This window comes from Canis lupus, chromosome 4, assembly GCF_048164855.1.
Source record: "Canis lupus baileyi chromosome 4, mCanLup2.hap1, whole genome shotgun sequence".
NCBI lineage: Eukaryota > Metazoa > Chordata > Mammalia > Carnivora > Canidae > Canis > Canis lupus.
Window position 1 is genome coordinate 71,363,448 of NC_132841.1, and position 26,601 is coordinate 71,390,048.

The following is a 26,601-nucleotide window of genomic DNA, read 5'->3' on the forward strand; positions in this document are numbered from 1 at the left end:
TATTGTTGGTAGAATTTAGGTATTAACAACAAAGTAAGACAAGGGGTGTGGTGCAGAGAATGACATTTATGCCTGGACATTTCCAGTATCCTTCAAACAACACCTCATATAGCTGGCCAGAGAAGAATTCTTCTGCAGCCAAGTACAAGATGAACTTACTGGGGCTATATTTTCAGGTGTTTGGGGGCCAACACAGGGATAGTGATGGAAGGAACCTCCCCACTCTGTACCAAGGCACACATGCTGCTCTTCGTCTCCTGGCCTAGAAAGGAGATCTGCTTCTATGACATCAGCCCCTGAGATGAGAAGTGGCACCAATGAAAAACCAAATAATAAACAGGTGGAGCAAAGTAATAACTTGAGCTTTGCCTGGATTGGATTCAATTTCTGCCTGCAGCATTTCAGTTTTAACTCACTAATCCTTGGTCAGAGTCTTGGGAGAACAAGACAGTACAGTTCTGAAAAGCAATCAGAAAGTGGTTGCCAAGTTATTGGGAGGTTCTACGGTGCGTTTCTAAACCAGTGCTAATCTAATAAATGCACGCGCAATGAACTGTGAAATGGAGCACATGATTGTCCACATTCTCTAAGCCAAAGAAATAAAACGGTCATTTTCCCCTTTATTTCATATGAAAGAGGAATCACAAATCATCTATTATTCTGTACCTTTGTATAAAACAGGGAAGTCTGTATGGCTAATGGCATTTGTTAGCAGCAAGAAAGCACTCAGAGAATTATGATCCTTGGCTTGCCAGACCACAGCTTCAAACAAAGGGCGGGGAGGAGTGCTGGACGTTTAAGTCAAAGGACCTGGACCAGGAGGCCAAATTCTGCTACTCAGCACTTCGTGAAGTGAGGGTATTAATTCCTAGTTTACATCATCATGTGAGGTTTACATGAGATAATGTTTGTGGAAAGTACTGTTTTAAGTGTATCAATGAATGAGTATAAGGCAGGAAATAGAGCAAATATTTTCATTTCAGTTTGGGGAATTACTGGATAGAATTTTTTTTCCTTGCAATTTAACTGCAGTTAAAAAAAAAAAAACCCACACATGTAATGATTACATTCTGAGTACAACTATTGCAGCACAGCACAAGTAGTAGAATCACTGAAGAAAGACGATGCTGTAAGATCTTAGGGTTACCATTTGGGACATCAGTTCAAGTCAACCAGTGGTGGCTCAGAACATCAGCTGAGTCAGTGGAACTGAGCTAGTTGCTGCAGAAAATACGATTACGATTCAGTGGCTGTTTTCGATGTGATTATAATCTAATGCAAATCGGATGGGATAAAATAAGTCAATTTTATACAAGAGGAAAAATTGCAAGTGCCAAAAAACGTTCAAAAAGCAATAACTAATCACAAGTAGTTCAGAGATTACCTGTGGGTGCAAGATCAAAGAGAAGACTTCACGGAGGAGAGTGCGTTAGGGATGTATTTTGAAGAATGGATAGCATATCACTCTGGGCCTAATGTGGAGAACAGATACCAAGCTAAACATTTCTAACATAGAGGGTTTAATTCAGGAATTAGTTACAAAAACACTGAATGAGCCAGGAAAGCAAAAACAGGAAGGCCAGATGAACCAGAGATTTGTAACTTAAGGAAGAAGTTTCCATCCCTATGGCTGCATAAACCAAGAGGGGGCCATCTTACCCATAGCCAGAAAGAAGCTCATTTTCCTGCACTGCTGGGGGTACAGGGGCCTTTACTTGGAACAGTCCTGGATCCACAAGGACCCCACAGCTGGTACTGGGACATTCCTGAGGGGAATCACCACCCCTGCGTCTTTCAAGTAGCAGTAATTTATGCAAATATCTTCCTCACCAACCCAGGAATGCTGTATTACTTTTTAAAAAAAATTGGGGGGCAGTGCCTGAGTGACTCAGTGTGTTAAGTGTCTGGCTTTGGCTCATGTCATGATCCCGGGGTCCTGGGATGGAGCCCCACAACTGGTCCCCTACTCAGGCAGAGACCTGCTTCTCCCTCTCTCTGCCTCTCCATGCCTGTGCTCTCTCTTGCATGCAAGCTCTATCTCAAAGAAAGAAAATCTTAAAAAAAAAAATTTTTGGCAGGGCTTTTGGAGCCTTTGGGGTCCTTCCAAACATGAAATATCTTACTCCAAGGTAAAGATTCTTCTGTTGAAATATTGATTTTAGCTATATACCCGAGCACTGGTGAAGTAACTAGGATGTGCTTGGGATCCCACTAAGCTGTATTTGACGTGGATCAATGGCCTCCATAAGCTCCCTCTTCAGTCTCTGAGAATTTGTTGGCTTATAATCAGTGTCAAAATAGTGTCTTCCCCAGCACCCGGTAAGTTCAGTAAGTGGTCTTTAGGTATCTTTGGAAAGCCAGGAGGAAAAGCCATAGTGTGTCCTGGAGGTGTTTCTATAGAGACTTTCATAAAGGCACCCAATTCCTTTATGTGCTGCCTGTGGCTCAACTTGGTATCCCTTTCTGCCATGGGGGGGCCTAGCTTAAGTCAGACATGCAGTCATAAGATCTGGAAGTTACTTATTTTTATTTATTTATTTATTTATTTATTTATTTATTTATTTATTTAATATTTTATTTATTTATTAATGAGAGACACACAGAGAGAAGCAGAGACCTAGGCAGAGGGAGAAGCAGGCTCCTCAAGAGGAGACTGATTCAGGACTCGATCCCTGGACTGGAATCACACCCTGAACCAAAGGCAGATGCTCAACCGCTGAGCCACCCAGGCATCCCTGGAAATTGCTTATTTAATATCATGTTGGTTGCACCTTATTGATAACTTTCAAATTAAGCATCAGAGCTTGAGAGAGTAGTTTTCCATTTAGTTTATCAAAATACTTCAGGTTTCAGCTGAGTCAGGGATGTCGCTTTACCATCAGGTTTCCAACAGAATGGACTTTTCCATGTGGCCACGCTGCCAACAGGAGCCTCATCCATTATAAAGTGCTGTTAGATCCCATCCTTCTTCATCAATAGTAAGGAGACCTTGAAGACTGACCTATGCTCTCCATGCACTATGATTCTTTGAGATCTGATGGATCCAATCTGAAAGAAGTGAGATCTTCCCAGATCCAAGTCTCTTTGTATGTGAGGGGTACTCCCTTATATTAAATAGGTCGACTGTGAATCAGCTGGGCATGCTATCACTTCACTGTTTACAGATCTAGATAGAGTCTCAGTTCTGTCATTAAATTGATCGTTTAATGCAAAAATGTGAAATCAAGAAGAAAAAAATACGGACTTTCCCTGTGACTCAGTTAAATTGAGCTCTTTGAGGTCTCTGTTTGTCACAGCTGATACTTCCCAATAAGTTGGACACTTGGCTTTGCTGAAGCGCAGGCAGTGGTCAGGCATGGGCACAGTACATGCCTCTCTGGTGTCAAGTCTCTGTCCGCATAGAAGTGGCACTCCCATTCTCAGGCCTGATTCCCTGATGGGAGTCAGGGTTTGAGAGAGCTGTGAGTGTTTTGGTGATCAGAGGTCAATTTCCGGCCATGTGTTTATAATACCCACTTTGGGCAAATCCATAGTCTCTCAGTCTGAAAGTCACTTTTACTTATACAAATCAAGTAGCACTTTGATGAATTATCCATATATTCATGGAACTTCAGAATCAATTATCTTCTGCCAAAGATTCTTGTTAGTCTGATCATTGCAATTACCAAGTCAGCTCTATTGTCTATTATGTATGGTAAACACATCATCATACTTTGGTCTGTGTCCAGTAAGTGCTTCTATGGAGAGCCCAAGTGGCTCTCCAACCCCACTGAAATCAGGGGACACATTCCAATTGTAATGCCTCCCACTAGCATACCCAGTCCACATTCAAGAGCCATAAAAGCATCACTCAAAGATGGTAGATCTCCTTTTGTTTTGTTTTGTTTTTGTAGATCTCCTTCTCAATGTTATTTCCAAAGGCCTTGGTGAAGAGTATGCTAAATTGACCCTCTCCAGAAACACAGAATGGATACTGATCGAACATGCTAAATGTACTCCAGCATTCCCATTTTGACTTCTTCTTCTACGTAAAGAAATGTGTCTCACCTTGATGTCATTTACTAGCTTCAATCTATTGACCAAGCTAACAACAAGGATCACGTCCAGATGATTGAGCTAGTCACTGGTAAGTGCACTTTTACTGATAAACCCAGTCCGGCTAAAATGATCCCCTTCCCTCCTTGGTCAGGCAACCCAAGAATACATTCTTATGTTATTCTCCAGATTTTTTTGGTGACAAAAGTAGGAAAGTGCCACATTTTGGGGTGGAGGTCTACACGCTTTTATCTAGATTTGCCTTTATAAGTGCACCCCCGAGGGTGTTGCTACTCTTAGGGTGGAGGAGACTTCACCATCTCTTGCTGGCTTTCTTAACCCCCATAACCCTGCCTATACCTCTGTAAATAGTCTCTTCATTAAGAAATCTGCAGCTAACCAGTTGAGTGTTTCATCTGATACCATTTGAGTGTTTTGAGGGATCTGTCACTCCCTCAAAATTCAGAATCCTGAAGAGAGTTTTCGGCTGCTGGTGCCTGGGTCACTGCCTACATCTCAGGATCCACACAATGAGGAGAAGTACAGTGTGCCCCTGCTTCTGTGTGAAGGGGGCCTCTCACTAAGACCCATGGTCATGGGATTTCTCCAAAACAGAAACAGTGATCAGTAATTTTTAAAAATACAAGTGTCTCCTAGAAAATAGTTCTGCTTTGATAGAAAGAAGGAAGTTGGGTGGTAGGGTATAGGAAATCAGGCTACAAAAGGAGGTAAAGATTTTTTTTATTTAGGAGGGCTTGAATGTAGACAAAAGAATAGATATCACATGAGATGGGAAATGGGAAGCCATTGACAGTCCTGAGTAGGGAAATGACATGATGTGATCTGTGCTTCAGCAAGATTCATTGAACAGAAAAGTGAAAATAAATCACCGGAAGGAAAGAATTTATGCTCTCTGTTGGACTGCAAGCTTCGTGAGGGCAGGGCCTTGTGAATTGTTCAATGTTTCTTTTCCTAGAGATTAGCCCAAGGCCTGGCAAACAGTGAGTACCCAAGCAAAATTTATGACTGAGGGCCAAGAAGCAAGGACTAATTAGGAAGCTGAGTCAGCCCTGGTGAGAAACACCAGCACTGAACAGAAGGAATCAATCACATATTGCTTCCATTTTACAGAGGTTTAAATGAATTCCGTAAGAAGTTTGCATTTGTACATGTAACAAACAGCAGAGTTGGGATTTAAACCCAAGTCTGACTCTGAAACTCATACTTGCCCCCTATATCGTGCCATGGGGTGGGAAAGGTACATAGCAGTAAGAAGAGGACAGATGTAAGAGATGTCAGCAAGTGACTAACTAGGTCCACTGGGTGGGACAGAAGCACGAGGCAAAGTTGAGGGGTTTCAGGTTCTGCCCTGGAATCACATGGAGAATGGTGATGCCATTAAAATAAATGGAGAAGTCAAGGAGAGGCACTCCCAAGGACAGGATGCTGGGGTCAGCTTTGGACATGTTACATGGGGGTCTAGAGGGACAACTGAATGGAGTTCTCTGTCGGGTAGTTGGATATAAGTCAGGACCCCAGAACAGAAGGAGGAGTAAGGAAATGCATTTGCTAGTTGCCCATACGGAGATGATGATTTGAAGGCATGGTCATGGAGAAGTAGTTACCCAAGGACAGGAGATGAATGTATGTGGTCCAGGCATGACCTGTGGGTGGTGTGAGTACATACAGACCCCAAGGTATGTCCTAAAAGTAGGTCTCCCTTACTAACTCTTCCTATGAGCAATTTTCTTGTGATTTCCACATTAATTGAAGTGGAGTGTGTTGGCAGGGGGTGAAAAACACGCAGAGGATCTCTGACCAACGAAGGACTGTTCTTGGTGTGACTTCCGTATGTGAATACCTTGCTCTACCTTCTCAAGATTTTTAAATAGCCAAGTGACGAGCTGCAAATGCTGATGATTCTCCATCTGGAGGGCTGAAAACCCGACCTCCAGAAGTCATGACTCCTCAGGTCAGCCACCTGTTAGCGGGGCTTCATCCAGGCGATCTCCAGGCATAGCCTCCAAGATCAGATTTCCGCGTGCACAGGTGGGGATCCCCTTTCCTCTTCATCCTTCCTTCTCCACTACCCTGAAGACTTACTAGGCAAGGCCACCTTGTCTGGTGGGTCTTGGCTAGGGCTTTCTAAGAAGCCAGATTCCTCCGCAAAAAAATAGTATTGAAATGCTACTTCTCAAGCCAAGCTGCCCAGTTTCAGCCTCATCAGACATGGCCATCTCTGTCTTTCCACATCAAACCAAAAAACGACCTCAGTTTTCTATTTGAACACAGATAATCTAAAACGGCTGAACTTGAAAAATAAATCTTTCTGCACGCAACGTTCTATAGTGGAAGACTACCCTGATTAATTTAGGAAAGCATTCTACCCTAACTTAGTTACAAACGACTGAAAATGTGCTTTTGCATCTGTTTAGGATGACATTTCATGGGCATCTACCCTACATAGCATTTCCATGACAAGAAACACATAGACTTGCTATTTGATAGTTGCATAGTTGTGGTTTTCTTCTGCTTGTTCTCACAGAGGTAGAGAGCTGCTTGCGTGCCTTTGTCCCCCCCCCCCCCCCCGGGAAAAAATGTAAAACACATCAGACCAGAGGGAAAGAAACAGTCAATCTGCCATCGCTGCATGCAGGCTGCACGTATATTTGCCAGTTCATTCTCTGAAGTGTCCTGTGAAGCGCTTTGTGGGCTGGTTGGGCTCGCTGCACTCTAAGTGGCAATGCACGCCAACGACCACCAGAGGCCAGTCGTGCCCTCATAATGCCTCAGGAACGTTCTCTCGCCTCCATCCACAAAATGAGCATCGGGAGTGAATGGCCTCTTGCAATCTAGAACTTCAACCACGGAATAAATAATTGCTGTGCTGGAAAAACGATTTGCGTGTGCTCTGCAGTCAGGCTGGCTGGGTTAAATTCCAGCTCCGCCACTTACTAGCTGTGTGACCTTGGATGAATTACTTAACCTCTCTGGACCGGTTTCCTTCTTGTTTATAAAATAAGGATATTAATAATCCCTAGCTCGTAGGCCTGTTGTGAACACTTAATGAGTTCACGTTTCTCCAGTTCTAAGAACAGAACCTGGCACATCAAAGGCTGTTATATTTGTTGCTGTTATTAATAATATTATTTTAAATCTTTTAATTTTCTTTTTCAGGGTCCCAACTGAACTGCCCAAGGAGAAGGGACATGATTCAGGAGAAAGTAGGAAAAACTCTGGTGAGTCTCAGGCCACAGCAGGACTCTCTGGATGACGGAGAAGGGGGTGTCAGAGATGTCAGCCCTCCAGCAAGAGAGCAAGAAAATGATCCTAGGGAAGTTGGAAGGGGCAAAGCCTGATTTAAGTTTCTCCCCAAAGTCAGAACAACAGACCCAAGCTTGGGCCATGGGCAGGCCAGCAGGTGTCTGGAACAAGAAGGGCTTGAGGCAAGTGAAGAGCTGTTCTTCCCAGCAGCATTCAAGCATGGTGCAATTAGCTGAAGCCTGGGGAGGTGCCTGCTGCCCAGGCACCTCTCCGCACAGTCCAGGTGAAGGACAAAGGCAGGACACCAGCATGAAAAGTGAGGCCGTGGAGTTCTTTTACAACCAGCGGGGCAGAGGCCAAGGAGACAGGTGGATGTCTTAGCTGTCTGTAGCAAAGGCTCTAATAATGTGACATTGAGGCGGAGGGGGATTCACAGCAGAAAGTGCAGTGCACGCTTCTGGAGATGTTTCAGAGGCCTCTGGGAATGATCTGGAGGTAATTTCTGGGGAAGCTTCTTGAGGGCAGGGACCACATCTTAGCCATCCTTATAGACTAGCAACTATGCCTGCCATAGGGCTGGAAATAATTACTCCCGCTCTTTCCCCTTCTGACACACGATAGGATTGCCCTCCCCTGCCCTCTTAAAGTCCATATAACCATGTGACTTTCTCGGGCTAATGAACTGTAAGCAGAAGCTGTAAGAGCCAATGCTGACTTGGCCTCATTGCCAATGCAGTTGAGGGCTGCTCCATCAGCCTGCATCCCACTGTGGCTTCAGTGAGCAGGGTATCCCTATGTTCACCTGCCCTAGATGTGCAGCATGAGTAGGAAATCAGCCTTTGTTGCCTTAGGCCATTAAACACTGGGTTATTGTGGTGTGACCGGCACACCTCTGCCATGCAGACATGCTTTTCCCACATCCCACCACCCCATTCGATCCTCTCCAAAGTGCCGTGACGTAGAACTATTACCCCAGTTTTCCAGAAAATGAAGCGGGGTCCCAGAAGGGCAAGTATTCAGGGCCTCAGAGCAAAGTGACAGAGCTGGGAATCACCCAACGCAAGCCCCAGGACACTACCACCTGCCCTCGTATGACTCTTGCTGGTGAATAAGTGGATGGGAGGAATGAGAATGGTATTACTGGACACCAGCACGGCCCAATCATCACCATCACGTGGCTTTCACGAGGACAAGTCTTCCTTGGTGCCATGAACATGTATGTACAGCACAGCCAGTTCCACGAAGAGCAAAGGTCAGTAAGAAATGACGGGTACAGAATCTTAGACAGGACATCAGAAAGTACTGCCTCAGGAAGGCTGTCTGTTGGTCATCACACAACATACATTAGAGTGGCGTTCAAGTCAGTTTCTCTACCACACCCTCTTCCCCACCGGGTCCCTCACCATGATCACCCCAATGCTGGCTCTCTCACTCTTTGCACCAAACCCCCCTCCACTCACACGGACCTGTTCTGGTGCCTCAATCGCTCAGGGCCCTGTTTTCCCTCCTGGGAAACTAAGTTGGGAGAAGGCTGTGGGGTGAGCTGTGCCTCCCACCCATCGCTTGCTCTCCCCATGCGGGTGGAGTGGCAACGTTTCAGAGCCACGGCCACTGGTCTGGGAGGTGTCTGGGCACTGGCCGACTTTTCATTACACCTCAAATCACATCCTGTAATTGGCAGTCGATTCCACCCAGCCTACGGCCATCCGTCCACCCCTCACTCCTAACTCTGAAGGGATCAAAGGAGCCCTGTGTATTTTCCTAATCTCCCTAATCCTCTGCACTATCCCTGTGAGGGTGCAGGTATCATCACCACCGTGTTTCAGATGAAACGAAGGCCCAGAAAGTTTTAGTGAGGGGCCCAAGGTCACCCCGGAGAGCTGGTGGCGGAGATGGGAATAGAACTCAGGCCGGCGGATCTCCCGGGCCACGAGTCTCCGTTAGACCCTGCCGTCTCGCTGAATTCCCCCCGCGGTTTTAATTGAATATCATGTTCTTCACTTCCTGCCCTGCACAGAGCAACAGCTGCCACGCACCCTCCTGAGCCGGCTGGCGGTACTTCAGTGGTGGGTGAAGTTATCCTGGGATATAAAGTGGGTGAAGCATTTCAGGATAAAAGGGCCCATCCAAACGGAAGATATTCACGAAGGTATAAAAGGGATGCCTCGACTTCACTGCTTTCCCTGACTTTCAAATGACATCGTGTCGTGTCGGGCACCGGGCTAAGAGGGCAATCTGCGTGGGAGGGTGAGTACGGGAGTCAGAAGGCGGGGATCCCGTGGAGGGGAAAAAGATGTGGAATTGGATGAAAATGTCTTCACACAAGGAACAAAAAAGTAGAGCAATATCACTGGTGAGAAGCCAACGTATGGCACTATTGGACCGTCCGGGGTTCATCTTCTCTTGGGAAAGATGCTATAGGGTTTCAGGAGGATTAAGAGGAGGAGGGCTGTAGTTCGCTGCACCCTGTTCCATCCACTGAACGGTCTCTACACCAGGGGCTCTGGAACGTGGGGTGTATCAGAACAGCCTGGGCAGCTGGGAGAGGCGTCGGTTTCTGGCCCCATCCTGGGAGGTGTGGCTTGGGAGAATGTGTGGTTGACCTGAGGGAAGGCCCCTGGCTATGCCCCTGACCCCACCCCCATGCACTTCAGAAAGGTCTTGTCCCATGAGGACAAAGGTGCAAGCCTGCAGGGAGAGGCTTGACGTCCGCTGCACCAGCCAAAGCTCTGGGCAGCCGCAGGTCTCCTGCTCCACCGTGGACGCCTTGGCCGGGGCCTGTCTGCAGGCCCGGGGAGGCTCCTGATCACACTTCAGTGCCCGGAGGACCCACGAGGAGAGAGGACTCTCGCCCTTGGAAATCTGAGCAGTTTGGTCCAGGCCAGGAGGAAATTGAAAAACTTCCCAACCAAAACGTTTACTTCCCGAAGAGATAAAAAGCAGCTCAGGGTCATAAATCCGTGCCAACACCCAGGACCCAGAGGTCAGGCTGGAGGCCCAGAAGGGGATCAACGTGCCCTGAGAATGAGGAATGCAAGGGGCCAGATCCCTGGCCATCAGGGCACACAGCTTTTCCACAAACGCTCAGGTCACAGGAGCCCAATGGGTGCCAGCAGACACCTCCTGGGAGGTGGGGAGGGAAGGGCGGGCTTCCTGCCGTTCCCATAGGGCAAGGCAGCAGGGTCCTGGGGACGTGGTCCACCCAGAACCCCCATTCCGCCACTGCTTCTGTTTTGCAAAGTGGCATTTTTCCTGGAACCCAGCTTAGGCAAGTTCACCAAAAAGGAAGCAAATCATCAGGGAAGGCGGTGTAAACAACTGGCAGCCTCTGTGTTCTAAACAGAGAATCTGAGCTGAACCAGGAGGCTGGCAGACCAGGCGCCCGGCCCCCAACCTCAGAGAGGGCCCGTGTGCCCGACTGTGCCCCATATTGGGCAAACGGGCCCCTGAGAAGGCAGCCCTAATTACCCTCAGGAACCTACGAAGTGTTCGGGAAATCATGAATTATGACTGCCACGGCAAGGACTGAATTATGACTCAGGATGCCTTTGACTGTTAACTTCATCTGCAGGGGCTTTTTATTTTAACATGCCAACATCCCCACTCTGGGTAGGATTACCCATGCTCCCTCTCCCCTGAAAGGCTCCCCAAGGTTATGAAAATCTGCAGAAAAGTGTCCTTAGAATCAAGGAAATGCCTTATGCTTTTCTCACCGAACCCTTAAGATTTGAGTATTGCAGAGGCTAGTAGGGAAGGAGGTCACTTCCAAGGGCAAAAGGTGAGCCTGCAGATCCTAAAGCCTCTTTATTTCTATATTTCAATCATCTTCTGCTGCTAGAGAATGAAGTAGATAATCATGCTCTGAAGTGAGGGTGAGAAGCCAATGTGAACTTAAAATACAGCTTGCTCCCCTCAATGATGGGCCTGTAATGCTAGAGAAGGCCTTTCACCTTCCTGGGCTTCAAGTTCTTCTCTCCATAATAGAGCTCTGGGCAGCCGCAGGTCTGCCCAGTAAGCAAATCATGGCCCTTAACTGCCTCCCCAGGGCCTCGAGCTCCACATCCAAAAGGCACAGAAAGAGGAGCAATATATTAACGTGTGATTGTTTGCAATAAAATCAGGAACTCAAAAAAAAAAAAAATCAGGAACTCGGTTTGAGAGCCTATGGAAGCTAGATGGGCAAGCCTCACAAAAAAAAATAAGCAAACATTAAGACACATCACTGTTCAACAAAGAGTGGATTCTCTTCTAGAGCGATCACCAGAAAAGGCCATCTCACATCTCTGAAATGGTGTCACAAATAAAACAGAAGTCCAAATAAGGAGAGGCGTAGGCTGTAGGAAGAGGCCAACGATCTGGACACGGCCAGCCCCAATTCTGTCCCAGCACTAACTAGTTCATGATCTTGGGCAAGACATCCGTCACTCTGGCCCTTGCTTTCATTCTGTTTTGTTTCTTAATTGTAAAAACCACATAATACAAAGTTGCCCTCTTAACAATTTTCAAGTGTAGAGTACAGTATTGTTAAGCCATATGCCATGCACAGTGTTGTACTACGGATTCTAGAACTTCTCTATCTTATGTTAATGAAACTATATCCACTGAACAACAGCTATTTTCCCCTTCCCCTGACCACAGGCAACCATTATTTTACTTTCTCTTCCAATCAATATGATTGCTTTAGATACCTCATATAACTGGAGTCATGCAATCTTTTTGTGATTGCCTTAAGTTAACATAAGGTCCTCAAGTTTTATCCATGTCATTGCATGTGCCAGGATTTCCTTTTTTTTAAGATTTATTTATTTTATTTATTTATGATAGAGAGAGAGAGGGGCAGAGACACAGGAGGAGGGAGAAGCAGGCTCCATGCAGGGAGCCTGATGTTGGGACTTGATCCCGGGACTCCAGGATCGCACCCTGGGCCAAAGGCAGGTGCCAAACCACTGAGCCACACAGGGATCCCCAGATTTCCTTCTTTTAAACATTTTTTTTAACGGGTTTTATTTATTTATTCAGAGAGAGAGATAGAGAGAGAGGCAGAGACACAGGCAGAGGGAGAAGCAGGCTCCGTGCGGGGAGCCCGACACGGGACTCGATCCTGGGTCTCCAGGATTACACCCTGGGCTGCAGGCAGCACTAAACTGCTGCACCACCGGGGCTGCCCCAGGATTTCCTTCTTTAAGGCCGAATAACATCCTACTGCATGTATATGCCATATTTTCTATGGGATTGTACTTTGATCCATCAATGGGTAGTAGGATGCTTCCCAATCTTGGCCATTGTGAATGATGTTGCAATTAACATGAGTGTACAAATATCTCTTTGAGATCCAGTTTTCAATTTCTTTTCGATATATACTAAGACGTGAGATTGCTAGATCATAGGTAGTTCTATTTTTAATTTTTTGAAAAACCCCTATGCCGCTTTTCATAACAATCTGCATCATTTTGTAATCCTACCAACAATTTGCAAAAATTCCAATTTTTCCACATCCTTGCCAATATTTGTTATTTTCTGTTTTGTTCTTTTATATATATATAGTGGCCATCGTAACAGGTGTGAAATTGTATCTTAGTGTGGTTTTTATCTGCATTTACCTGATGATTAGTGATATTGAGCATCTTTTCATATGCTTTTTGACCATTTGCATATTTTCTGATAAAATCTATTCAAGTCCTTCACTCATTTTTAAGTAGATTATTTGGTTTTTTGTTATTGGGTTGTAGGAGTTTTTGTTAATATATTCTGAATATTAATCCCTCATCCTCATTTGCAAACAATATAGAGTTTGCAAATATTTTCTCCCATTCTGTAGATTACCTTTTTTACTCCATTGATTATTTCCTTTACTGGGCAGAAATTTTTAAGTTTAATGTAGTACTGCTTACCTTTCTTTGCTTTTGTTACCTGTGCTTTTGGTGTCATGTCCAAGAAATCATTGCCTATTCCAATGTAATGAAGATATTCTCTATGTTGTTTTCTAGGAGTTTTATAGTTTCAGGTTTACATTTAGGTTGTTAATCCATCTGAATTAGCTTTTGTATATGGTATAATAAAAAGAATCCATCCTCATTCTTTTGCATGTGGATACCCAGCTGTCCCAACACCATGTGTTGAAGAAAATATTCCTTCCCTATTGTGTAGCCTTAGTATACTTGTCAAAGATCATTTATGTGAGGATTTACTTATATTTCTATTCAGTTCCATTGGTCTATGTTTCTTCATGCCAGTACCAGACTGGTTTGTTTACTATAGCTTTGTAATATTTCTGGTTTTGAAATCAGAAAGTATGAGGCCTCCTTTGTTCTTTTGTCTCCACTTTGTTTCAGTTATTTGGGAGTCCTTTAAGATGCAGTATAAATTTTGCATTTTTTTCTCTTTATGGAAAAAATGCCCTTGGGATATTGATAGGGATTGTACTGAATAGGTTTATGGCTTTGGGAAGTATGGATATGTTAATGATATTAAGTATTCCAGCCCATAAACATGGGATCTCTTTCCACTTACTTGTGTCTAATTTCTTTCATCGGTATTTTGCAGTATTTACTGTACAAGTCTTTCACCTCCTCGGTTAACTTTTTTTCCAAAATATTTTCTTTTTGATGCTACTGTAAATAGGTTTTTTTCTTAATTACCTCTTTGAATCATTCACTGTTGATACACAGACATGCAACTGACTTTTTAGTGCTGGTTTCATATCCTACAACTCTATCAAATTCATTTACTTGTTCAAACAGTTTCTTTCTTTGTGGCATCTTCAGGGTTTTCTACATATAAGATCATGTAATCTGCAAACAGAAATACTTTTACTTCTTCCTAATTTGAATGTCTTCTATTTCTTTTTCTTGCCTAATTGCTCTGGCTAGAACTTCTAGTACTATGTTAAATAAAAGTAGTGGACAGCCTTATCTTACTCCTGATCTTAGATGAAAAGCTTTCAGGCTTTTACTGTTAAGTATGATGCTAGTGGTGGCCTTTTTATAAATGACCTTATTATACTGAAGTAGTTTCCTTCTATTCCTAGTCTGTTCAATGTTTTTATCACGGAAGAATTTTAAATTATATCAAATGCTTTTTCTGCATCAATTGAGATGATCATGTCATTTCTGACCTCCCTTCTTTAGTATGGTTTATTACATTGATTTTTTTTTCAAGTTGAACCATCTTTATAGCAAGGGGTACATCCAGTTGGCCATGCTATATAGTATTTTTAATGTACTACGGAATTCAGTTTGCTAATATTTTGTTAAGGATTTTTGCATCAATATTCATTAGGGATATTGGTCTATAGTATTCTTCTCTTGTAGTGTCTTTGTCTGGCTTTAGTATCAGGGTAATGATGGTCTTGTAAAAAGAGCGTGGAAGTGTTCCTTCCTCTTTAGTTTTTTGGAAGAGTTTTAGAAGGACTGATACTAATTTTTCTTTAAATGTTTGGTAGAATTCTCCTGTAGTCCTGGGCTTTTCTTTGTTGAGAGGTTTTTGATTACTGAGTTAATTTCCTTACTAGCTTTAGGTCAGTTCAGATTTTCTACTTCATAATTCAGTCTTGGTAGGTCATATGTTTCTAAGAATGTATCCTTTCTTCTAGGTTATCCAATTTGTTGACATATAATTGTCTATAGGAGTCTCTTATGATCCTTTGTATTTCTGTGGTATCAGGTGTAGTGTCTCCTCTTTCATCTCTGATGAAATTTCTAATTTCTAATTTCTAATTTCTATTTCTAAAGCCTATCTTTCAAATTCTTTGGCACCTCAAAGGAACATTTAAAAATGTATTATAAAATATTTGAGATACAAAATGATATAAAAAAAGAATACCACAAATACCTATCTGACTTAAAAAATAAAGGTTATAAGTGTCATAGACAAACTTCTGTGTATCCTTCCCCAAGTGTGTTCTCTATCCCAGAAAAATACACTATCCTAAATTGTATGCTTTTCATTCTCACACATTTCTTTACACTTTTATTGTACACATTTATATGGATCCATGAAAAATATGTGGCATTTTTGCCTGCTTTTAACTTTCTTTTTTTTTTTTTTTTTTTTAAAGAGTTACTTATTGATTTATTTATTCATGAGAGAGAGAGAGAGAGAGAGAGAGAGGCAGAGACACAGGCAGAGGGAGAAGCAGGCTCCATGCACCGGGAGCCCGACATGGGACTCGATCCTGGGTCTCCAGGATCGCACCCTCGGCCAAAGGCAGGCGCTAAACCGCTGAGCCACCCAGGGATCCCCTGCTTTTAACTTTCTATTAGTAGTGTCATATCGTATTTATGAGTCTACAAGTGATTTTTGTTCTTTTAACATCTTATTTGTGACCTTCATCCACGTTGATGCATGTAACACTTGGTCATTTTCAGCCCTGTCTAGCAATGATTATATGAAGGTGCCACCATTTATGTACTGTTGACGGATATTAGGTTGTTTCCATTTTTTTAACAAAGCACTTGTGATACTTCTTATAATAGTGGACTACTTGGGGTATAGGGAATGCACATCTTCACCTTGACTAAATAATGCTATTTTTTTCCCCTAAAGTTATTGAACTAATATATATTCCTACCAGCAGGGCACAATGCTTCCCACCGTGCAAAATTCATACCATCACTTGGTAAGTCAGGCATCTTATGTCCAATTTGATGGACATAAAATGGTAGTCTGTTGTAGTTTCACATGTGTTTTACTGATAACCATCATATTAGTTCATTTTGTCATAGGTTTAACAGTCATTCATTCATGTTCCTCCTCTGTGAATTGCTTCTTCATATTTTTTGCCTACCTTTGAGTTTTAACATGGATGGACTGTATTTACTCTCCATTCCAGGCAAGTCAGGAATTGTATGACCAGATCTCACTATTGTGCAATGCATTCGTGGGGAATTAATAACATAGCTCCCACTTGTACTACATGAATTTGTAGACAAGCATCATCTTTCCTTAGGTTCAGTGTATCCATATTTTCTTGACACCAGCCAGTGCAGGTGGAGAATGAGTCTCTTGTTAGAGAACTGAAACTCAGGGTCCTCATGGCACTTGTTGCTGAGCTGATGCTGATTCTATCCAGATGGCCACCTGCATCACCTGATCTGGAGAGGCCTAAGCATGCCCTGGATAGAGGCTGTACACACTAATTCTCCACAGCAAGAGTCATGGAGCTATGGCTCATGCTCTAATACTCAGAATTCCCTGGGTTTTATGAAGAAATGTGTATTCCTGGTATTTTTCACAGTTGCAAAATGCTAACATTTATTTAACAACATGTCACAGTGAATGAAGCCAAAAGAAATGCCCAAGGTTGAATTTGGGATTTCTCTCACTGCAATTTTGGAGCACAGTGTTCACCAAAGAAGGGTCAGCAATGAAGAGGCAAAAAGCTTATTGTGTGAATTTTTGTTTAACTCTTCTTATGGAAAACCAATTTTGTCCACCAGGGATTTAAAAAAGTCAGGATACACGAGGCACTAGGCACACAGGAAAAACTGACCTCAGTTTGCAAATCTGTCTAGCCTCTTATTTGTATGAATCATTGCTGCTGTCACTTTAAACTGCTGTCCCAGCTATAGTTAGGTTGGTTGGTTTGCAAAGTGTAATGTTAATGTGGACTGGAATGTCCACAGTGGATACATTCCCATTGGAGAAGACTAAATGCCCATTGACAGAACCCAAAGTAAAAAAAAAAAAAAAAAATAGAAGTTGTGGTTTTGACATTGAGACACAATTCATAGGGCATTCAAGAGGAGAGGTTATTTTTCACAGCCCCCCTGCCTCCTCCAAAAATAAGTATACACACACACACACACACACACACACACACACACACACTTCAGAAAAGTAAGGCTGTCCCATGCAGCTCCCATTCTGCTGAGTTCAGTTTATTTCTACTTCTCAGTAGCAAGAAACGCCAAAAGTCAGGGGAAATGAAGAACAGTAACAACAAAAAGCAAGGAACATTCTATCAGACCTAAAATTCATAAAAGAATGAATAAACATGTCTACCAGAAAATCATAAAGCAAACCAAAATGCCATCAATCTGTCAGTCAATTACTACATAATTATTGAGTGCATGATACTCTGCATCTTCTGGATTGGAAGCCTCCTGTAGCTTCCCCAGGGCTGACGAGAATAGGTATTTAGGAACAGCTCAAACTTGGATGGCTGCTTCGGTTTTTGATCAGCATCTTACACACAGCCAACAAAAGAAATACAGGAACATAGAGCTAAATAGAGAAAAAATAGAAGACCATACAAGACCTAGGCAAAGAGAATCTCTGAAAAACATGAACCTTGACTAATTAATCCATCTGAAAATATTTATCTAGGACTTGGGATATACAGTCAATGTCTATGCCCTACCAATAGTATAATAGTATCTCCCCCCTCTGAGCTTCAGTTTTCTCAGCTGTAAATTGGAGATAATGATAGTACCTACCTTGAAGGATTGTGGCAAGTGTCAAATGGAATTACACATTTAAAGGATGTGGAACAGTTCCTGGTATGGTGCTCGGGTGTCAATATTAAGGAAGGAGACAAATCATAAGCACGTAGAAACTGAACAATAAAGACATCAATACAAGAGATGTCACACGCTGTGCATTATTAATTGCCAAACAAGTGCTTCTCACCCCTGAATGTCAAACTTGAGGGCACAGAGCTATGAGAGAGCCAAAAGGAGTTTGGTTTCTCTCACTAGCCAAGCACCTGCCTTTTGCACGTGTCTGAGAAGCTGTGAACTGGGTCCCTCTAGAGACACCATAAATTGGGATGGGCTTTTGGGAAAAAACCCAGAGCCACCCCTTCACATGGGGGTGGTGCAGCAGAGTGCTGGAGAGCACAGCTATGGTGCCACACCACCCAAGTTCAAAGCCCAGAACTGGCATTTATTACTCATAGGCTACTGGGAAAGTTACTTAACTCTTGAGTCTCGGTTTCCTTGTACATAAATGAAGAATGATAATATCATCTATTTCGTAGGCTGGCATGAAGATGAACTGACAGAGTTCACCTTCTGCTTGTAATAAAATGCTTGAGATAACATTTCTTATCCAAACTGAATGCTAAACCAGCTGCTTCTTCAAGATTCCCAAAGAAAGAAATTCCATAACCTCCTCCTGTGAGGGAATCCTCCCTTTCTAATGTTTATATAATTGGAGAGGGCTATTAGAGATTTTTATAAACCAGCTCATTCTACAGATGAGGAAATTGAAGCCTGAGAAGTTTAAGCAACTTGCCTAAAGTCATCCAGATAGTTAGTGGCAGCGCTGGGGCTGGCTCCCAGTTCTCCTGACACCTGGATCCATATTCTTCCTGCAAAGGCTGCATTTATTGCTTCTGTCTATAGGCCCTTTCCTCCCGTGATTCCAAACACAAGGCAGAGCATTCCAAGCCCTCCATAGTCTGGCTGTCATCTGCCTCATGGGGCACCCAACACATAGCATCCCTCTTCCCCACATGGGCTCTGGGAAAGCTGTGAAATAGCTACATGGGTACAAACATGGCCAGAACACCACCTTTACTACTGATAAAGGCTAAACTGGAGAATATAGCCTAGTATGAGAACCAGTGGGCCCACCAACTGACCCCCCACCTCCCATTAGACAGACTCTCACATGCAACCCCATCCATGTGGACTGGAGCACAAGGGAGCGGATTTCCATGTGGTAGACATTTTTTATCCCAAGAGGATGAAGGAGTACAGGGATAAGCAGAACATGCCCAAGTATTCTTCTGCAATGCACCAATCAGGGAAGTCATTGCACCTCCCTAAAGCTAGACAGCAGTCGGGAGTGTGGGTAGTCCCCTTTTGTAGAAACCAAGAGTGAGGAAAAGACTTCCTTTTCTAGTTCCACCTCTTTCCAACTGCCCTTACTTTCCTCCCTACTCTGGTTCTAAAAATGACTTGTAAGCTTTTGACCCCTCTTCCGACTTTACAGAAGGTAATATGTGAGCTGAGTCTTGAAAGATGGAAGGGCACTGGACGCTAGGGAACCTAGAGAATAGGCAATCTGTCTAAAAGGAGAAATGTGTTTGACAGATTGCCTAAAAAAAAAAAAAAAAAAACTGAGAGTGGGGACATCCTGAGCTTATGAGATCTGACACTGCATAGGCATTTAGGGACCTGACTGATGGTCAATGTCAGAATGGGGTAGAATGGGACCTGAGACTTGTTTTTATTGTTGCCCACCACCCCATAGCCAGGTTGTATAGGAAGAAGACATGAAGATCCACCTGCCCCTAAATGTTGGAGGCAATATTTAGTATTACATTCCATACATGGCTCATGGCCAAAGTGGCTTCAGGCCCTTTTGTAACCATCCTTAATAATTCTTCCCATTCTTAAAAATCCCCTTCATTTTTTTTCACCTTCTTGCTTCCCTCCTCATTGCCTTTTCTGTCAAATGACACCCAATAAAAAGGAATGAGTGCCAAGAATGTTAACTGAACTTAACTCTATGCTCTTTATATGCATCATTTCATTTAATCTACATTTATAATAATGTAGGCACCATAAACCTATGTAGTAATAGTTGAGTCTCAGAAGGGTTAAGAAACTACCCCAAAATCACACAGCTAGTAAGTGACAAAGCTGTGACTTCACAAGCTTGGAATCAAGAACTCATGCTCTTTTCAGCAGGTAACTTCATACACTATTTTGAAAAGAGCTAATAACTGTTGGCACTTTATGCTTTTACACCAGATGGCTTCACCTCAGGTATTTTGAAAAACTGAAAAACAATCATAAAGACCCATGATCACTTTTTCCTTGCAAAGCCATCCTTCTGCTGAGAACAGGGAAAACTCTTCTTCCCTGTGGCAGAGAAGTTAGCTTCTCTCCATCAAACTTTACCTATGGTTAGACCATGATGAAGTGACAAGAGAGAAGACAGACATGGGCCTATACAGTGTCAAGAAGCTGTGAGGTACATATGGATATGCTTCATTTGATTATTTTGGACCATTATCACCTCCAAAGCCAATGCATAGATGGCCTTCCTGTTTCCACAGGCTCCCTCTTACTGGCCTTTGATGACTTCTTTGCTGCAGTGTCCTTTCTTCTTCCCTAGAATTTGGCCTAATTTCCCCTGGATCAAGAGGCATTGTTTATCATAAGCCTGAAGACCCTGTGACTATCCCTAATACTTACACAGGTTAGGCCTCAAAGACATTTCTCTGGTGCCTGCCTTTTATCCTGCTATAGACATGTCTGTAAAAGAACATGTGTTATTAGAAACTGCTTGCTCAGTGTTCTCTGTCTCGGACTTTCAAAGCACTCACTGTAATACTCTGCATTCCACTCTGGGTATCACAGAGTGAGTTCAGAGGACAGTGATCCTGATAAGGGAAATTCAGGAGGTCAAGCCTATGAGGCTAGCTCAAGGACTAAAGGGAGAAAGTCAAGACAGAGAGTTAAGTTCCCAATTTGAGGCCCTTATTTTTCTGAAGACATATGTATGGAAATTAAAATGTAAAAGGAGAACATCAAAAGGAAAGGCTATATTCTAAATTAAGAGACATTTCTGTGCAAGAGACATTTAAAACAGAATGGTAAAGTAACCCACAGCTAGAAGGAAAATTCTGGAGTTTAGCTTCTGTGGAATAATAGGAAATTAAAATAGATAAATTATATTAAATGGTTTTGAGTACACCACATTGGTCACAATGAAAGAGAGAATTTGTAAATTGGAAGGCAGTTCTGAAGAATTCACTCAGAACATAGCTCGGAAAGACAAAGAGATAAACATGAAAGAGCTACAAGAGACTGGGAGGTAGACTGATAGGTTCCAACATAGTGTCTATCATTTCAGTGCAAGAGAAAGGGTGGTTGGGGGAGAAGCAATAGTGGAACTTTATGGCTAAGAATTTTTAAGAACTGAAGAAGGTCATGAATCCTCTGAAAGCACATACTGTATACAGGACAGCATTTAAAAAAAATAAACAAAACTAAAGCAGATACTTCATGATGAAGGTGAAGAATGCCAAAGATAAGAAGAAAATCTTAAGCTGAAGGGGATAGGGACCTGTCTTCAGATATCTGAAAAGCTGTGTCTCTGAAGAAGAGTTAGTTGCAATATCTCTGAGCCCCTCAGAGGGTGACCCAGAACCTCTGGGGCGGATTTTAAATGACTTTAAGGAGGAACTTCCTAATAACAAGGACTTCCCAGAATGCCTGGTTTGGCTTAAATAAGGAAGTGAGTTCTGTCACTAGAAATTTTCCTTCCTACATAAAGTCTCCCATTCTCAAGGGCACTGGAAGAAAGGTAGGCAGACATGGGAGGTACTGGATGGCTGGGGCCCAGGTGGTAGGATCAGGGCTATTTAAGTGGCTTAAACACTGGAAAATGGAGCCTGAAGATGCAGGCAATTGGAGAGAAAAGAGCAGTGTCCAAAGGAGAAATGTGATTTCACCTCTGTAATGGTTCATTTGGGTCTATCCTCTTGCTTGTCATTTTCTTTTTTTTTTTTTAATTTTTATTTATTTATGATAGTCACACAGAGAGAGAGAGAGGCAGAGACATAGGCAGAGGGAGAAGCAGGCTCCATGCACCGAGATCCCGATGTGGGATTTGATCCCGGGTCTCCAGGATCGCACCCTGGGCCAAAGGCAGGCGCTAAACCACTGCGCCACCCAGGGATCCCTTGCTTGTCATTTTCTATATGAATTACATACCTTTCCTTAATTTCTACTCCACAACCTCCCCTAGAGTCAGGCAATTTGCTTTCATTAACCTGTTTCTTCTCCCACTTGGATCTTAGAGCAGAGCTACTTGCCATCTTGAGATTCTCTATCCTTATCACTTTTTCCAGAGGAGATTAGACAGCCAACAGAAAACTTACCAGCAATTTCCATTTATGAAGGTGTCACTGAAAGATGCTATTTCTGAGTCCTTTCCCTGAATTCCCTGAGGCAGAAGACAGAGTGACTGCTCTAAAATCACAACTCAGACAGTAGACTGGTTTTACAAGGTTCTGTTATATATACTAACCTCAATTGATTTAAAAAAAAAAAAAAAAAAAAAAGGTAAAGCAGTCATTATCATTACAAGGAAATCAAGAATCAAAACGGATATATAAGGCATCAAAAACCAACACTCACCAACAAATCAAGTGCCCGGGTCTCCAGATCAAGAGATGGTTAATCACCCTGAATGGCTAAAGCCATCTGGTATAAGAGCAAATCAAGAAGAGATGGTTCTAATGTTCCAAGTTGCTTCTAGGAGGGAGATTTTGTCTACTGGGCAATGTATCTCACTTGTCTGGCCCCACATTACTCTGAGTGGGCTCTGTATGTCCCTAACCCTCCCCAGCTGACACTCAAAAGAGATATTCCCATAGAACCATGGTTATGGTAGTTGAGAGAATTAGTAATAGGACCCAGCACTAATCCCTGGTAGAAAGAAGGCAGTCAGTAGATGTGTATCGCACTGAATTAGAATTATAGCTCAGACTTGTTATGGGCTGAATCAACCACCTGCGGGTTGGCCAGGAAAACCAACCCACATTTTTCTATCCCCAATGCTCACTCTGCTCTAGCTACTCTGGCCTTCTTGCTCCTTGAACATACCAAGTTCACTCGTGAGTCTGAACTTTCCTCCTCCACCTCTCTCACTCCTTCAGATCTCTCAAATAAAGCCTTCCTGAATTATAATCCCAGGCCCATCCTGGCACTCCTCCTTCCCCCTCCTTATATTATTCCTTTCCATGGCATTTAGGACCACCCAACATATCACATACTTTACTTGTTTAACTGCAGCAGATCTGTCTCCTTTGCCCAGAGTACACATTCCTTGAAGCCGAGAGGTTTTATATGCTTTGTTCCCTGCAGCATCCCCAGCAGGTTGAATAGTATTGCTGTATAGGATGCTCAAGATGTATTTGCTGAATGAATGAATGAATGAATGAACCAGTTCATTTACAATACTGTTTCTATGGACTTCCAGATTCAAACAACAGATTTTCAAGCTGACTTTTGAAATGTAAGTCAGTCCATAAATATGAACCTTCTGGAAATGTTTTGCATACTAATAACTGAAATACAGAAATAATTTTTAATAAGCCTACTCTCCCCTCAGGTCAGGCTGTGTACCATCTTGGGACAGATACAAGGAAAAAGACTTATTGAGGCCCCCTGAGTCAGCTTGACGCTGTGTGGGGACAGAGTGGGATAGAGCTTTGCTGAGTGAGCTGTGGCAGGAGGCCTAGAGCTATAAAAGAGAGAAAGATATCCAGAAGAAGAACACCAACCCATGAGCCTGGAAACGGAGACCCTATTTGGAGTCTTGGGCTGTGCTGGGCAGTGTGGGCCAGAGAGTCTCTCAAGGAAGATCCTAAGAAATCAACAAAATGGGGAGGGGGACAAATGGAGAGGGGCCCAAGGGGCACACAGGAGAATAGGGAGTGTATGTTATGACAAGAGTACCAAGGAGGAAGACAGTGGGGTCTCTGGGGTTTTCAGAAAAGGCTCATTGGAGGAGGTGGTCCAGCTACTGACCTTGAAAGGAGGGTGGGTCCACAGCCTCAAGAGAGAAGGGGACAAGGAGGGCTGGCTCCCACCTGGGCCAGAAGAACTGGTGCTGCAGACACAGGGCCAGGGTGCTACAAACACCAAGTTCTGTGCTAGCAAATCTAAAAATACCTACCCTCTATTTTTTTCTTTCCCTCCTGGTCCCTTTTCTTCTTCCCACCCTCCTTTCTATTTTCTTCCTTCTCTGATTATCCTTTCTGGCAAGGCTTCAACTCATTTGCTCATCCCACCAGGGAATCTCTTACCCGAGGGGTAGGTCAAAATCTTGCTGGACTCCCTGCTGTTCAGGTACAGGTTGGCAGCAGCTCCAAAGGCTCCCCATCCCCCTCGACTCAGTTCTTTCAAATGCCAATTAACAGGTGTCAGCAATGCTGGCCTGGACTAAGAGACCCATGTCTGCATAACAACCCAACTATTTTGGCTCTCCAGCCTGCGAGCATAAATATGGTGGTGTTTGAGCCCTTGGGGCCTGTGGAGTTTACAAGTATGCTGTCAAGATCTCTTCACTGGGCTAGCGCTTGAAGTGCTGCCAAAAAGCCAGGGGACTCCTGTGCTTTTATGTGTTCCCAAGCGCAGGCCGCCCTGGCTCCAGGAGGAGCCCTCTGGGGACCGCGTGTCGGTGTGAATCTCAAACAGCAAGCTGACATTCCGGTTGGGAGTGTGACAGTGCATGCTTGGGTGATGATGCCAGGGCGGCAGGTGACACGGGTCCACTGCAGAGGGGGAGAGGAGCCGGAGTGGCTTCCAGTTACATGTCCTCAGAGCTCTGAAGGATGGCACCAGGGTCGGGGGAACAGTTACAAAACGAGGTTACAAAATCCGGATGTCCTGATCAAATTGAGACCACTGAGATGGGGGCATTGGGAGCACAGGCTACACTGGTGTTCCCCAAGAGCATCTGACTTGGGCTAATCTAGGATTAAAACATTGCCAGCCAGAGAAACAGACCACTGTCAACCAGTGAAAATGCGTATGTACCATCTCTCAGAGAGACAAAGAGGAGGCATCCATATGATGTGCCCTAGATGCCTCCCTGAGGAATCCTCTTTCAGGACCATCTTCTCCACACACACACCCCACATACCCGCCCTCCACCAGGCCTCATGCCTGCCACTGAGGTTCTAACTCATGGTAAACATCTGAAAACAGAGTGGCTGCCAGGGAGGAGAAAAGAGAGGCGAGGGTGGAATGGGATGGGGTGGGGCATGGCGACAGGAAGAGCTCAAAAGATTCTCAGGTTGGGCGCCTACCAAGGTTGGCTTGTCCCCAGGGCAGTTTGGCCCTGGCCCTGCGGGCAGGAGGAAGCAGGTGTAAACACGCTTCTGCCACTGGGGGCAGCACGCCCCCCTGCCTTTATCACCACACCTCAGGCTTTGCTCTGGGTTCAGATCTGAGTTTGTGGGACCTTTTATAAACTTGGTTCCCTCCAACAGAACTGTGTCACAGGGCTTGAACAAACCCTGCCATATCTGCTTTGTGGAGGGGAAAAGCTACAGAAAGAGGCCTGATGGGGGAGCTACTGAGATCTCCCCCTCAGGATCAGCCTGATTATGCTTTTGTGATCACTGTTCTAGAAACTCCAGGGAGGAAGGCTTTCTTGATTTCCCTGGCTCTTTCGCCACTCATCGCAGAAGCCTCATACATTATAGATTTTACATTCATGGGGACCAATGCCCAGAGAGAGAGGCAGATCAAGATCACCCAAGACCACCTACTTCCCCTTGGTGCCTAATTATCCTCCTGCTACAGGATTTTTTGTTTCACCTTGTACATATCCCGTTAACATATTGAGATGATAAAGCACAGTATGCATCCTTGGGAATATTTCCTCTTCCCCGAGGTAGACTATGAACTCTTTGTAAGTGGGGATGGCCTTTATTCCTTCACTCTCTGGTCCTAAATTAACTTACAGCTTCTGTGCAATGCTTACTCCAGGTGCTCCTGGCTCCTGACAGCTTGAGGAGAAAACAGAGTCTGCACAGCCTGAAAATGTGTGGATGAGCCTAACAAGAATCCTAAAGACTACGTAGAGTCCTGCCCCTCAACTGTTAGGATTTGGAGTAGTCATCTGCCTCTAAGCAAAAGCCAGATGCCCGCAGAGGTGAAAGAGGAAGCTTTCAAAAGGATGAGGTGAGTTCTCCTGAAAAGAAATCTTACTAGATGAAGACAGAAAACAAATAATTTCTCCCAACGTGAGAAAATAATTTATTTCTCTACTATATGGTGGCCAGAAGTCACTGAGCCATAAAATCTAAAGGCCATGTATGTTTGAGAAGGTTGTCAATGGGTTCATTTTTATTTTACAGTGAGTGTATGGCCCCAAGATGCCCAAAGAGGAGTGTCAGAGCCTCAAATCTTTGCCCTTTTTGGGGAAGGCCACTCTGGGCAGACATTTCGCTGATCATAATCACTTTTATATGTAACTGGACCTTAATTCATTTGGTAGTTTGAGCTACGGAAGGGCGGCACAGATTAGAGAGCTATGTCTGTAACTGACGAAATCTGCGCCTGGCATGCATTTGTGGGGAAATTAAAAATAAAATGAGGCTCATCTGAAAAATGCCTGGACTGGAATTAGCCGTCTCCTGACCGGTCACGCATGGAACTTGTCGGAGATGACCAGGACAGAAAAGTGAGACCAGGGCACAGATCGGGCCGTGCTGCCCGCCAGGCTCCTGGGAGCCTGTCATAATTTATAATGGATTATCTTAGGAAATAGATGAGGATGGCTTGTGTTCAGGAGCCAGGAAGGACTACTTTGGTTTAAAAGAAAAAA

At 43.9% G+C, this 26,601-nt stretch overlaps 1 long non-coding RNA gene across 1 annotated transcript in view; it reads right to left on the reverse strand.

Annotated features, from left to right (window-relative positions):
* LOC140631627 (uncharacterized) overlaps positions 1-26,601 on the reverse strand; it is a 122,452-nt gene that overhangs the window by 32,758 nt on the left and 63,093 nt on the right. The window lies entirely within an intron of this gene.